Here is a 13,767-nt window from a genome sequence, read left to right as displayed (position 1 = left end):
TCATGTTGTCGGGGAACTCGAAGTTCCGGCCCTCCGCCATGGCCTGCTGCCATTCGTGGAAGACGAGGCCGACGTAGTCCTCGCTGTCGTCCCTCACCTCCTCGCTATGGTACGCGAGCGCCTCGATGTAGTCGTCGTCGTCGTCGTAGACGGCGTGAGCTTCGTCGTCGTCGTCCTCGTCCTCGCGGTCGTTGTGCTGCTGCTGCTCACGTCGCGTCGGCACTGGCCGACGACGCGTCGGCGCTGGCGACGACGAGCCGGCGGTGCAGGGCCGAAGGGATAATCCACATCGCCCATGAAGCCAGCCCGTCGTCTCGCTGTCCGTCTCCGTGGACAGGTACGTGCGCCAACTCCCCGAGTCGATAGCGTACGCCGGATCGGCGCGGAGGTCCTCCGGCGGATATCGCCTCTGCGCCGGATCTCCTTGGTCCGCTCGGGCTCGCGCGCAGTGCCAAGGGATGGGCACCCGGCGGCGGTGAGCCGCCGGCCGCCCGGCAGCCGCACGCCGGACCAGGCGTCGCACGGCACCCATTTGCCGTGCATGAGCCTCCCCACCGTGACGGGGAGCGCCACCTTCTTGCTGCCGCTGCGGAGGCCTCGAAGTCCTTCTTCTTTCCCATGGCGCGGCGGCGGTTGTGGTGCGAGTGGAGCTGTGGGCGAAGGAGCAACGCGGCCGCTGGACTTTTAAGGGCGGCCGCGCACAGGATACGATGCCATTGAAGGCGGCGCAGAAGCCCAGCCGCCGCCCGCCAGTGCACGGCAGAACAGGAAGCTGCGGCATTCATGGCGGAGGCAGCGGCACAGACGCGGAGGCGCTGACCGCGGAAGCGATGGCCGCGGAAGTGATGCCCTCCATGCGAGCTCGCTGCCGGGCGGGCCCGGTGGAGACCGCAGCGGACACTTTGCGCGTCGCGCAGCGTCCGCCGAGACGCAACCTGGCGCACATTTGGGCCAGGTTTGCGTCTCCGCGAGCGGCCGGTCACTTTGCGTCGTGCCGCTGGAGAGGGTGACAGATGCATTTACGACCAAAGCGGACGCAAACGGTCGCTCAGGCGCCGCTGGAGATGCCCTTATGCGTTGAGGGATGGAGAAGAGTCGAAGACCAGTCGGTCATGTAGGCATGCTAGCTAGCTCGATTGCTTCAAAAACGCCAGCCCTTCTTTTTCCAACGGAACGAGTGATGCATTCGATTGATATGCTGCATATCACGGGCAGAAGAAACTATCGGTGATTAGTTATGTCAAGGTGGCGCCAAACCAAAATGTTAGGATCGCCAAAGTTTCGCTTATTTTGGAGTAATAAAATTGGGCTGACTGATTTGGCGCTGTTTCTGCCTGGAATTGTGGAGGCAGTTTAAATGGACTGCCAAATTTAGGTTGAGTGTCCTCCATATCTCGCCTGATGGGATCAGCCCGATTCAGATCGCATCTCGCCGCCGATTCATTTTTCTGTAAATTTTCTTCCTAGTAGGGATCAGCCCGATTCCTATCTCGCCGCCGCCGGCGCCACCCAGCTCAGCCTCGCTGCTCGCCGGCTACCCCCACGCAGCCTCCTTCTCACAGGCCGATTCCCCTACAGCCGCCGCACTCCCACGCCCGCCCCGGTCGCACCCACGCCAAAACCCTAGCGCTCCACTACCGGCCGGCGTCGGCAACGAAGCAGGACGCCCTCGTCTGGCTTCTGCTCCTTCTCCGACCACCACGCGCGACATGGACCCCCTCGTCGGTGGTCCGGTCCGGTGCTCTCCTCCACGGCTCCGACCCATCCGCGCCGAGCTCACCCGGCCGTGCCCGCTGTAAGCTCCCGATGTGAACCCCTTTCCCTGTCCACGCCTAAAAACACAAGATTTCAGGCCGTGACGCTTAAAAGATGAGATTGTTAATGGACCACGGTCTTGCCGGCCACACAACTGTTTTGGATACATGTACCATCTATCACCATCAAGTCCAAACGATGTGAAACTGCCACATGTTCACAGATGCTAGTTTATTTTTCCACACACTAGGACAAATACCTAATCTACATGTGCTTGTCTGAAAATTTGACTGAACAAAAGCACGGGAAGGGTTTCTGATGCTTGTATATAAGTACGAGTTGATCGTATTGTTGAATTCATCTCTTGAAATTTTGACTCTTCACTGCCTTTTTGTGTGTTAATCCAGTGGACCTGAATGTTTTGATCGCAGGGGGATGTTCACCTGGAAATTCATGTACTGAATATCAACCAAGGATGGGCAGCGGCATGGCGGCTAGACCACTGTGGAGCTGATGCGGCCAGCCAACGAGCCATGGCTGCAGGACCCTGACGGTCGGTCGGATGCCGGTGTCCTTGGGGCCTCGATCATCTGCAAGTGCAAGGAGTTCAACCGGAAACAAGGTAAAATGCCTCTGCATACCGTTGGTGATATATACATGATTTTCCAGCAGTTCAATCGGAAACTAGGTGACAAGTTTTATTGCACTATCTATGTGGCTTGAGTGGAGTAGCTCTGGAGTCCATATCTTCTTTATATAAGAAATTACAGGCTTTCTAATATGTGTTCAGCTTCAGGTAATTTGGGGAATTTCCCCGCAAAAAAGGTAATTTGGGGAAATGGATAACATATGTTGTTCAAGAATGTTGTACTCTCATACACTTCTAGTGTGCACATTTGACAACAACATGTGAATTCAAAGAACCATGTCTCGTTGGATCTGTAACTAAAACTGAGTGGTCCTCAGGCATGACACATCCACAAGAACTTTTATCGTTACTGATTCATATGGTTCAACTTAGTTACAACTCTATGTATTATTAGGGTGTTAGCTTTACATGAATTTTCATCTGCTTGGAGAATCTCCGTTATGTGTGTTTTGATAATTGTCAAAAAGAATTTGGCAAACATCTTCCCCTTTCATTAAACATAGTAACAAGTACAAGAGAGGTATATACAGTCTTTTATTACAAAGCTCGGAACGAGATACAAAAGTTCCTAGAACCCACAATTGTCTATGGTAAATTGCTTGACGTTGAAGTGTTCCCAGACAAATTGTAGTCTTCTAGCTATTTTTTAATGTGCTTTATTGCTAAATTTTGCTACATTTTTATGGTATTGTGTTGGTGGTGCAATTTATTATTATGCTGCCGAATTAATCACCTCCTTCACGAAACGCAGCTTGGGGTTGCCTCCATCCAGTGGCGACAGGGCACCCTCCTCCCCACGTTCTCCTCCTCCGCAGCAGGTTTTCACAATGCACTGGCTTCGTCCTCGACAGTAACAAGGCCATGAAAACAGTGAGACATCTACTATTCTCTCTATCCCTACAACAAACCGAGTTGCAGGGAGCCGACTGTTTGTAAAATGATACGATCTTGCGCAGCTTTTAGTGTTGTACGATTGGAACCTGTGAGCTTCTGTTTGTAGACCTTGTTTTAGTTAAAACGGGATATTGGATGCACAAACTAGAACACAACTATAATATGTAATATAATTAATGAAGATTTTCAAAAAACCTGAACAAATTCAAGTTATTCGAAGTAGAGGCTTATTCGGAAGCAAATATTTGTTACTCCATGGCCTATTTAAATGGACGTTCCTGAACATGGAGGATTTGTGAGCATTTCAATGCATAGTAGAAAAGGAGTATTGGAAAACTCGGGTATATTGTGCCCTCCTTTGATCTTTAGTCCAGGAAGGAACTATGCATTTTCAGGCATTGAGTTCACATTTTAATGCATAGTTTCTATATATATTATCTTGGTCTAAAATTGCAAAGAGATATTTTTGTTGTTCACTCAAAATAATTGATGAGTTTTTTTAACTATTTGTAGAAAGATGGGCTTGTTCTACTTGTTGCCCTCTTACATGTATTTAGATTTTAATGGTTTATCACATTTTCTTCTGTAGCTGATGCGCGCAATTTACTTTTATCTTGACTCCGCGTTGTTGTGTCGTATGGCAACGGTCGCAATTTATAGCCTTCTCGTCATCAACAAGTCTGGTCACTTATATAGTACAAAAGGTACCTTTGTGTAATCATCCTCCTCTTCTACATTACAAAAATGAAGTCTAAACAACCTGCGTATCTCTCAAGGACTATGGGTTGGCCTGGAGAATGGACACCAACGGCAGTCTACAATTTGCAAGCCACTGGCATTTGATGCATGCTATCTCGCATCAGTTGTCCCCTACCATTGGTTGTAACGGCATTGATATCCTAGGCCTGCAGCTTCGACCTCTAGTACTTCTTCCAATCTCTCGAAGGTATTTACTTATGTCATGTTTCTTGTAACTTGCTTGACAATTAGTGTCTGCATGGGTAGTTTCAGTATTTCTTTTAGTTGGAGAGGATTCCATATTAGTGGACTCGTGAATTATAGAAAAAATCCTGTGCTCCCTAGCTATCCATTTTACTCCTTATCAGTGTTAAGGTTATGTTTTGAACACCAATTATGATAGTTAATCTACAGTTATGGCAGTATTAATTACTAAAGCATCTTCTATGAATTGCTCGCGATTAACTTCGGTCTTACAGAGGTGCAGGAAGAGAAAGGTTTGATCTTTGGCGTCCATGGCCACAACATAGCAACCGACTGGAACACGTAGAGCAGAGCTGATGTGGTCAGCCGACAAGCCGTGGCCCTTGGACCCTCACCAACTCAGCCATCCTCGGGCCCTGAACTATCTGCGAGCGTTAGGATTTCAATTGCAAACTAGGTGAATCGCCCCTTCCTATGTTGCACGGTTATATTTTTTTTCCAGCTGTTCAATCGGAAACAAGGTGCCAAATTGGTATGTTTCTGTGGGTTAAGTCCAGTAACTATGGAGTCCATAACTTTATATAAGAAATTCAAGACTTCGTATGTCAGCTTCATGAAATTTGGGGAAATGGATTATAGCGTCGACGCCACACCACGCCCTCTCCTACTCAGGCCTCCCCGCAGCCTGAGCCGAGAGTCGGGAGGCATTCAAAGCACCCCTGCCCCGTAGTAGGTCTGCTTGTTTGTTTTTCTTCCTTTAGCGGGACTGGACACAACCATGTACATCTTTATTTCTGTTTTACAAACATACTCGTGGCCATGCTTATTTTTGTCCGATGTAGCTGCCCAACAAGCTGCGGCACTAGGACCCTCGCCGGCTCCCTTGGAGCCTACACCATCCGCAAGCGCACCCGACTGTTGTGGATGTCTCCGGCTCCGGCCGCATTACCCGTCTCCAAGTTGGCACCCATCACCAACTGTAGATTGTATGGGTAATCTGTTGGTGGGAGACACATAGATTGAGCAGGAACAGCTCATCAGCTGGTGCCGACCACAACCATGCTCTTGCCTCCGCACCATGTGCCCTCCTTGTCGCAACCCTGCGTGGTGCTCCTAGTTGATGATTTATTGCTGGGCTTACACTAGACAATGTTGTTCAAGCAACAAGTCCGTCTGAAGGTGATGGACTTACTTCTGCTTACTTCTGTTGCATGTTTGAAAATTGTCCCTTAAAACTGGTACTAATAGGCAGGGCATACTGTAGTAGGATACATGGTATCTTGTGTTAGTTTATTAGAGGTTTTCATAGACGTGGACAAGTTTGTGGTCTTGGTGTGAAACAACACTATGTGGATTTTTAAAGTATTACGTGTCATGTCTTTGGTGGGTTGACATTTTTAAACTATAATGTGCAGATTTTACTTCCACGGTATTTTCTAGTGTAAGTCTGCCTGCACTTTGAAGTGGGTTGTCTAAAAATTTGCAGCTGGAATATTTGATTCTTTTATTTATGGCATGTTAATTGGCCTGCAGCTGTTTTGTATGCACTATTCGTAGTAGATTTGTCAAAAGTTCATGTTCGTATTATTGTCTATTTATTTATTTATTTTGCTTAATTTGTTGCAGGCTTGCAGCCATCGGACCTGGAGAAATACTCAGCTAGGTCTGGGGCATAGCTATAGCAGTCCGTCCTGAACATCAGCAGTTTCAGCACTTCTCTGATGACCACTCCAAATATCTTCTGCAGCGGCGTCAGCGGTGATACAGGTGCATATCTCAGTTCACGAGTCTGTTGTACATCAGTTTGGAGACAATCAGACAACAATAATAACTTGCATGGGGATAATATTGTAACACTAGAAATTGAGCCCGTGATGTTTGGAAGTAGGCACCCAAAGTTTGTTGACCTATATGGTGACCAGCTTCCATCCAGGAAGTGTAGTTGATCATTATTGGAGCTCTAGTCCTACAAATAATCTGCCAATGTATGTCACTCAGTTCTAACTTAACTATCACTACATACCCATAGTATATAGAGTTCTAGTGTATTCATGTTACCTTTAGCTTAAAGTTTCTTCATGTGATATATGGCCCTCCACTTGCACATGATCTATATTCATGCATGCTGCCCAAGTGGTTTGAGTCATTTATGTCCTGAAATAGGAACTAGCTTTCTTTTGCCTTACCTTTTTTTTATGAAATTAATCATCAATTAGCGTGCCTTGAAACTCCTTGTTTCAGTAATATATGACAATGTTTATTTTGGCTTCCTTTTGAGAGTGCTCCCAGCCAACCATATTTTTGTAGTTGGTTACTTATCTTTGTAGTTGATTACCCAGATTATGCAATTATTTCTTTATGCAGATCTGGGATGTTTCTAAAACTTTCACTAGCTACAAAGTACCCTCTATGCCTGTTATGAGGAATATGAGTAGCACTATTAGGATTTATGTGATCGTCTGATGGAATCCCTTGAAACAAAAGCTCCATTCGTAGTAGAACACCCATCAGACTTTATCACAAATGTTGTCCCAAAGGCTCATGGTCGTGCTATGTTATAACTTTGTTCTTCACTTACTTTTCTCAGATGCATACAGTAACAAAACATAATATGTATGTGTGTAGTTCTATGCTTTTTTGTACCTGATGGTTCATTCTATGCAGTATGATTTTTTATTCTTTTCAATACCATGTTAGCCACCTGGCAAGGCTGTTGCTTGGTGATTCGTGCATGGGTTTAACCACTATCCCTCCATTACTTACTTTGAAATGAACTTTGTTAAACTTGGTGCGATCCAGGACCTATAGTTGTCTGTTAGAGTTGATTCGTTCTTATGCATTTACAAAAGTTTGGAATATGTCCTAATTCTTTTTATTCTCATGGAGTAGCAGAACCTTTGTGGTGTTGAAATCGCCCATAAATACAAAAAGTATGTGTACCAAGGTTCATAAATAGGAATGCCTTCTTTCTTCTTTCTATTTTCATATCAACATTCTAATTTTGTTATAATTAGGTACATTCCGTCACACCTATTGACCTATATATATTGACATCGTTGTAAAATACTGACCATGCTAAAAGTCCACACTTCTATCACTCGAAATCGAAATGAACTCGGGTAAACTTGATAATATCGTGTTCCTTAGAAACAAAATATTTCTAAACTAGACGGCGTTCTAGATTTGCAGTTAATAACAAATTAAACAACACTTGTAAGAATTTCCTAGATATGACTTTATTCTATAAATACCTTATACACCAAATACCCTTAGACAAGTTTTAGTCCATTCAAATGTTATGTAATGTAATAGTAGCCTATAAGTTTGAATTACAAATAGTGTTCTATATTGTATCATAATCCATGAGGCTAGTTTGACTCAGTGGTTGTTAACTGTTGTTTGTTGTTGTCTGTTGCAGGCCGTACTATACTGTCTGAATTACAAATAGTGTTCTATATTGTATCATAATCCACGTGAATGTGTTACTTGTTAAGATAGAATCATCTCGTTTATGCTTTATAGTGGCTTTGACTAGCTAGTTGCACACGACCTGTAATAAAAATGTAATTTTGTCTCTACTGATAGTTTCTTGTCCATCATGTTATATACTAGTAGCTCAAGTGACACAGGGCTTGATTGTAACGAGTACCCCATGAAGTGATAGTTTCATCTTGTTTTATCTTCCTTTTATTGGTCACAAAACCAACTAATGGAGAACCATTAATGCTGGTGTATTAGCGAGCTGATAACTGGCTAGATGCATAGTTTATATTTTTGTATGGAAGCATGATGTGTGAAACTGTTGATGGGGTTAATCTTAAATTCCCAAGCTATATTTGCCACCGTATTTATGCATGGTTGATGATTAAGAGTTCCCTGAGGGGATCGATGTTATTCGAGTTGGTGATTTTCCGTGTTAGTTATGTTAAACTTTGTAGGCTCCTTATCTAAAACATCAATTATATTGTCCTGGTAGATGCATAAGAATTACCTAGGGATCGATGTTATTGGAGGTGGAGATAATTTTTCCCCTTATCTGGCCAGGGGTGCGTGGGGTTGTCAAGGACAAGGGGACCTACTGCAAGAGGTAAATGGTTAGTTGCAGCAGCAACTGCGGTCTCGGCCTCGGCTACAAATCCCTGCTGGTGAACCCCGGTAGACCTAGATCTGTTGTCGACGTCTTCCGATGACCACATCCCGAAGAAATTGCTATGAGTAACTAACAAAGGTTGGTAATGTAATCAATATTAAATCCACCATATTTTAAGTCCGTGTCAGCATGCTGGTTTGATATACTCAACTAGCATGTGTGTAGTGTCTGATGTTAGTAAAAACAGTGAACTAGTCATTGATGTCCTCTGTTTATATTACTACTTACAAAATTAGTGGTTGTATTGTATAAGTATTTTCGGTATAGTGAACTAGTGATTGATGTATTTTACTTGACTAGTAATATCTTGTCTAGTTATGCTTCTCCTATAGTGTATCTCTTATATCGGTGTCACTTGATCTCTCCTTATGTATATAGAACATGGAAAACATAATATACTTTTATGCTAGGCCAAATAGCAAACAAGAAGCAGAAAATCCGAGGTCTGAATTATGTAGGTAATTTGTTGCTATTACACATGCAGATGCTTTTTTCACTTATTGTATGTATTTGAGTATGAATCAGATGTCTTAGCGACAAATACAAGATAGATTATATATCTTGTTTGAATTGTCCACCACCAATCCGAGTTACAAACTGAGTTGTTGTTTGCATTACTCTTCTACTGTGATCATGTACAAGTTGTTGGGATACTGTCTATTATCTAAAATATTCCCCATATGAAAACACTCTGGTGCAAAATAGGTTGTATTCCCTTGCTGTTCTGTAGTCCCCGTATGTCCATAAAATTGAATAATCATGTAGTTCTTCCTATCAAGGATTAAGAGTCGAGGAGTCGAGCCGAGTCGTTGGGGTACCTACTCATAGACTAGTCGTGACTAGTCTAGACTAGTGCTCGACTAGTCGATATGTACCACAGCAGTAGCTAGTACAAAATACTATCGTATATAGTAACTAGATAGGAGATTTAGTAACTAAATCGACATTAGTTCAACACAAGTTACATAACATAATAATGCTAGAACCTAGAAGTTCATGGCATAGGCCTCAAATTATCTTGTCTAGATGATGAAACAATGTCTTTGAGCTTCAGCTTCATCCTCCACGTCTAAATATTGCTCCATAACTCTAAACTTCCTTGTATGAAGTTGTGGATTTCATTCTTAATTTCCACCAACGCCTAGTCGAATACCACGACTAGTCTAGACTAGTCCATAACTAGTCGCTTGACCGCTCGAATCTTCAAACTAGTCGTGCCGAACAAGCGAGTCGACAGTCAAGTTATGATTCATAGACTAGTCGCACGACTAGCCTAGACTAGTCGTTACTCATAATCCATGGTACCTATCATCTTTAAAAACGGATATGTGTTATCATGCTTTAGACAATCATGTTTTCAGATTTCCACTACTTTGTTGTCATGTGTTTCACCTTGTGTCCTATGGAAATCTAAGGAATCACCATTTTCTCTTCTGAAATTATGCTCGAGCTATGTGCATTTTTTCACACTTATTTATCATAGGTATGTTTGGATGAGCGAAATGTTTCTTTCAAAAGTTTTGTTGTTTGCTCTGATGAGTTTATTTTATAGTCTTCTCTAATTATAGTAGTATTGTTCCGCGTTTCCTCCTGTGTATGTGTTGTGCAACAGTGAATTGGTTTCCTTTGCACATTTGTAGTAGTGCTCTGCAAAGACCATGCTGAATTGTTTTGAATGTGGAACTGGCCTTGTAAAAGCGATAAGCTGGATTACTAGATGTGGCTATGAGTAGGAGAAAAATGTGCAGCGAGTAGTGCTACGAATATATTGGATAGCTGCTTTGGTGTATTCTAGTTGAGAATTTTCCATTGATATCAGCAGCAGGTAGTTTTGACAGACACACAGTGGATTTGTTGTTGTGTGTATACCACTTACAACTAGAATTTTCCGTTGAAAGAAACCTTTATTCTTGCTGATATATTTTTTGCAGAATCACTTGCTGGTGCTTATGGTGCTGGTAATATACATAACACCTCCTTGTCATTGATAATCAGGATTAACTATGGATAAAGCATGAATGTTTGCGTGTCATTTTAGGAAATTTTATCTGAATTATAGTGGAAGAATGTAGTGCATGTTTGGGTGTCATTCTGCTGCTTCAGCTACAATTTGTATATTGGGCTAATAAGTTATCTCACTTCTCTTTTGGAATATGTAAATCAAGTTTGAATACAACATGCTTGTATTGCTCAGTATTTTTTTTACATGTAGCAGTACTTAATGCAATGGCAAGTTTTATTTTGTATTGCTGATTTGACTTTACTATGGACATGATTTATCTTGTGATTTGGATTTATCTTTGTTTCTTTAGTTTGGTTCAAGGGCTTACTTTCAATTTGGTTTTCCTATGAGGTGGAGTATTGACTCATCAGCTATTTTAAATATATATATGTGTGTAAATTTGATGTGCTTATATGAGTGTGACGTTGGTGAACTTGCAGGTGTAGCCGAATGCACAAAAATTGTGGAGCGCTGCAGGAAGTACGAAAAGTTATGGTAGATGGAAGAAAAGAAATTTGAGTGTGACCGGCTTCATCGTACTAAAATTCCAACTCCTGGTAGGAGCTTTGTAAGCTTACAATTTTCATGGTTAGATTTGAATTGATGTCATGCGCTTTCGGCAGTCCTATCATAAGAAGACCAAGAAGGAGAAATTGTCATTCCGCTCATCTAGAGATGCATCTTCCAGGGGCTTCTCAGAGGCACGCCAGGTCGAATAACTGGCTTCGCTCGAGGAATAGGTGGTGGTATGCCTGGAGCTGGAGGTGCTCCTGGTACTATTGGTATGCATGTCATCGTGAATGTAAGCACTTGGACACTGCATATCTTTGTTTGTGCAACTAATTGAATCTTTTCTTTGTTGTACAAGACCTTGACCTCATGACAACATTTGGTGACTCTGAGGTCATGTCGGCTCTTCAAGACGGTATGGGTTCCCTCAAGTAGTTCCCTTGTTATTGTTAATAATGTGATGTCCTGGATGTTGGGTGCCCTCTTTATAGTTCGAACTATCCCTGGTCATGAGCCCCGCTCCACCTGGAGTTGTTGTTGGCGTCTTGTGACGACCATGTCCTCAAGCAATTGCTATGAGTAATTGAAAAAGGTTGGTAATGGAATCCTTAAATTCACTATATTTTAACTTCATGTTAGTATGGCAGTTTGATAAACTCAACTAGTATGGGTGAAGTGTCTGATGATGGTAAATAAAGTGAACTAGTGATTGATGTCCTCTGTCTATATTGCTACTTGCAGAATCAATGGTTGTGTTCAAGTAATTTGTATATCGTGCTGATAAGTTTATCTCATTTATTTTTGAATATGTAAATCAAGTTTGAATGCAACATGCTAAATGTGTTGATAGTATAGCAGTCCTTCCTAAATGTGTTGTTTGTTTTAGAGAACATAAGAAGTTGTTAATATGATGTGCTTGGCTGGTTATTGATTGCCCTTTTGTAGTTATAACTTTTGACATGTGGCATAGTTATCTCAGTACTTGATGCATTGCCAAGTTCCATTTTTATGGCTGATTTGGCTTTATTTGTGGGCATGATTTAGCACGTCATTTGGCTTTATCTTGGTTGCTTTATTCTGGTTTTCTTACATTCAATTCGGTTTTATGTTGATTCAGTAGTTATGAAGATCGAATATTGATTCAGTAGCTATGTTAAATCTCTATGTATGTAAATTGCATGGTTTATATGATAGTGATGTTGGTGATCTTGTAGGTGTAGCCGAATCCACAAAAGATTGTGGAGCTCCACAGGAAGTACGAAAGGTTATGGTAGACGGAAGAAGAGAAATTTGAGCATGACCGCTTCGTCGGCATGTCGAGCCAAAGGTTATTTTCGTGTCAAAATTCCCACTCCTGTTAGGAGCATTCTAGGTGTACCGTTTTTCATGGCCAGATCTGAATTCATGTCATGTGCTTTCAACAACCTAATTATAAGAATGCCAAGAAGAAGCAATTGTCGAGCCGCTCATCTAGAGACGCATCTTCCAGGGGCTTCTCATGAGGCACGCTGGGTGGAATGGCTAGCTTCGTTGGAGGAATGGTTGGTGGTATGCCTCGGGGAATGGGTGGTGGTATGCCTGGAGGGGCTCCCGATCCCGATGTTAGCATTTGGTGACCGTGTGGTCACATCAGCTCTTCAAGTGGCTACAGTTTCCCTGAAATAGTTCCTCCGCTTCCTTTATGCAATTCCCTTGTTATTTTAACTAATATACTATGTGCTGGCTGTTGGGTCCCACCTTTATGCAACTTGGATGATATGTTTGCTACTTGTGCCTTGTTGCTTTTTTATGCAGCAGAAGCATACTGCATATCCTTTGGGTGCTTGAACAGACGTCGAGTTGTTCGAGGAAAGGAAACCTAAAATTGATATCATGTAGGTGTGGATGGGATATTTCCACTAAATACTTGACAGCGGCAGCAATCCCAGTTGAGTTTAGTTTCTTACTTTACCAAGTATTAGGCTTCCACTGTTAGGAGAAACTATGGAGTCGATGTGATCTATTAGAACTATCTGTTTGTACCTTGGAAGAGAAGAATTTATGAAAAGCATCAGGCTTCGCTCTTAGGTAGAAGCCTAGAACTAGTGTTACCATCCTGCTGTTTCATTACATGTCCAGTTGCCATCTTTGCTTAAGCATGGGCTCCTTTTGAATGTACCATATGATTGTTTAGTTGCATATGGTTTTCCTTTTAGATATGGGCATTTTCATGTAGATGGTTGCTCTGACATGTACCTCCGATGTGGCTATAAAATTATATGTACATGTTATAGCTTTTGCTTGTCGTTCTTGGCTAGGTTTCCACTTTCACCTATTTCGATCTTGCCATCTTTTCTTATGCCTGTCCAGTTGCCTTATGTACAGGTGTTACTTGCTCTGGTCCGTTGTCATGCTGGTGCCGAAGGAGGTGTCCTTGTTAAACCGGGGGCTTGTGGAGGCGATGGAGCGGCGGGTTGGCGTGTCGCTTGTGAAGGTGCGAAGTGGTCTTTGCGTTGGAACCGCCGACATGCTTTCTTCTATGATATTTCTTGTAGTTGGTTAGGTCAAATGCTGGGCTCGAGCATCTTTTAGTTTTGCCGTTGGATGTTTGTTTCCTAGAGACATGAGCTAGCTTATTGATGTCGTGGACCTGGTGCGTTGGCTCCACTTTAGGTTTATAAGCTACATGTAGATATGTTTATTCTGTGCTTTGGCAAGACAGACTTGTCATGGCCCATGAGTTGTATTGATACAAAATTTTAATTGAAATACAAGTTCTTGACGGTGTTTCAAGTTAATTTGTGTTGGATGCACAGTGTTTCTTACTTAAGGTGGCAGACATGGTCCTTGATGCACTCCGGTGTTTCACAATGAGCAAAATTGTGT

The 13,767-nt window shown here is 42.8% G+C and overlaps 1 long non-coding RNA gene across 5 annotated transcripts; it reads left to right on the top strand.

Annotated features, from left to right (window-relative positions):
* Positions 1-1,605: 1,605 nt before the first annotated feature.
* On the top strand, positions 1,606-13,160 carry LOC127343508 (uncharacterized). Of its 5 annotated transcripts, XR_011752155.1 has the most exons (13): positions 1,606-1,795; positions 2,187-2,377; positions 3,156-3,274; positions 3,888-4,002; positions 4,075-4,244; positions 4,516-4,697; positions 5,867-6,007; positions 8,285-8,468; positions 10,833-10,949; positions 11,016-11,174; positions 11,261-11,494; positions 12,117-12,229; positions 12,392-13,160. It is a non-coding gene; the product is annotated as an uncharacterized lncRNA (long non-coding RNA). The 5 variants fall into 5 exon arrangements; XR_007877304.2 differs by having other exon boundaries at positions 11,081-11,174; positions 12,117-13,160; XR_011752157.1 differs by having other exon boundaries at positions 11,081-11,194; positions 12,117-13,160.
* Positions 13,161-13,767: the final 607 nt, after the last annotated feature.

The sequence above is a fragment of the Lolium perenne genome, chromosome 1, assembly GCF_019359855.2.
Source record: "Lolium perenne isolate Kyuss_39 chromosome 1, Kyuss_2.0, whole genome shotgun sequence".
Classification (NCBI taxonomy): domain Eukaryota; kingdom Viridiplantae; phylum Streptophyta; class Magnoliopsida; order Poales; family Poaceae; genus Lolium; species Lolium perenne.
Note: the sequence above shows the minus strand (reverse complement) of the source record. Positions and strands in the feature narration are given on the sequence as shown.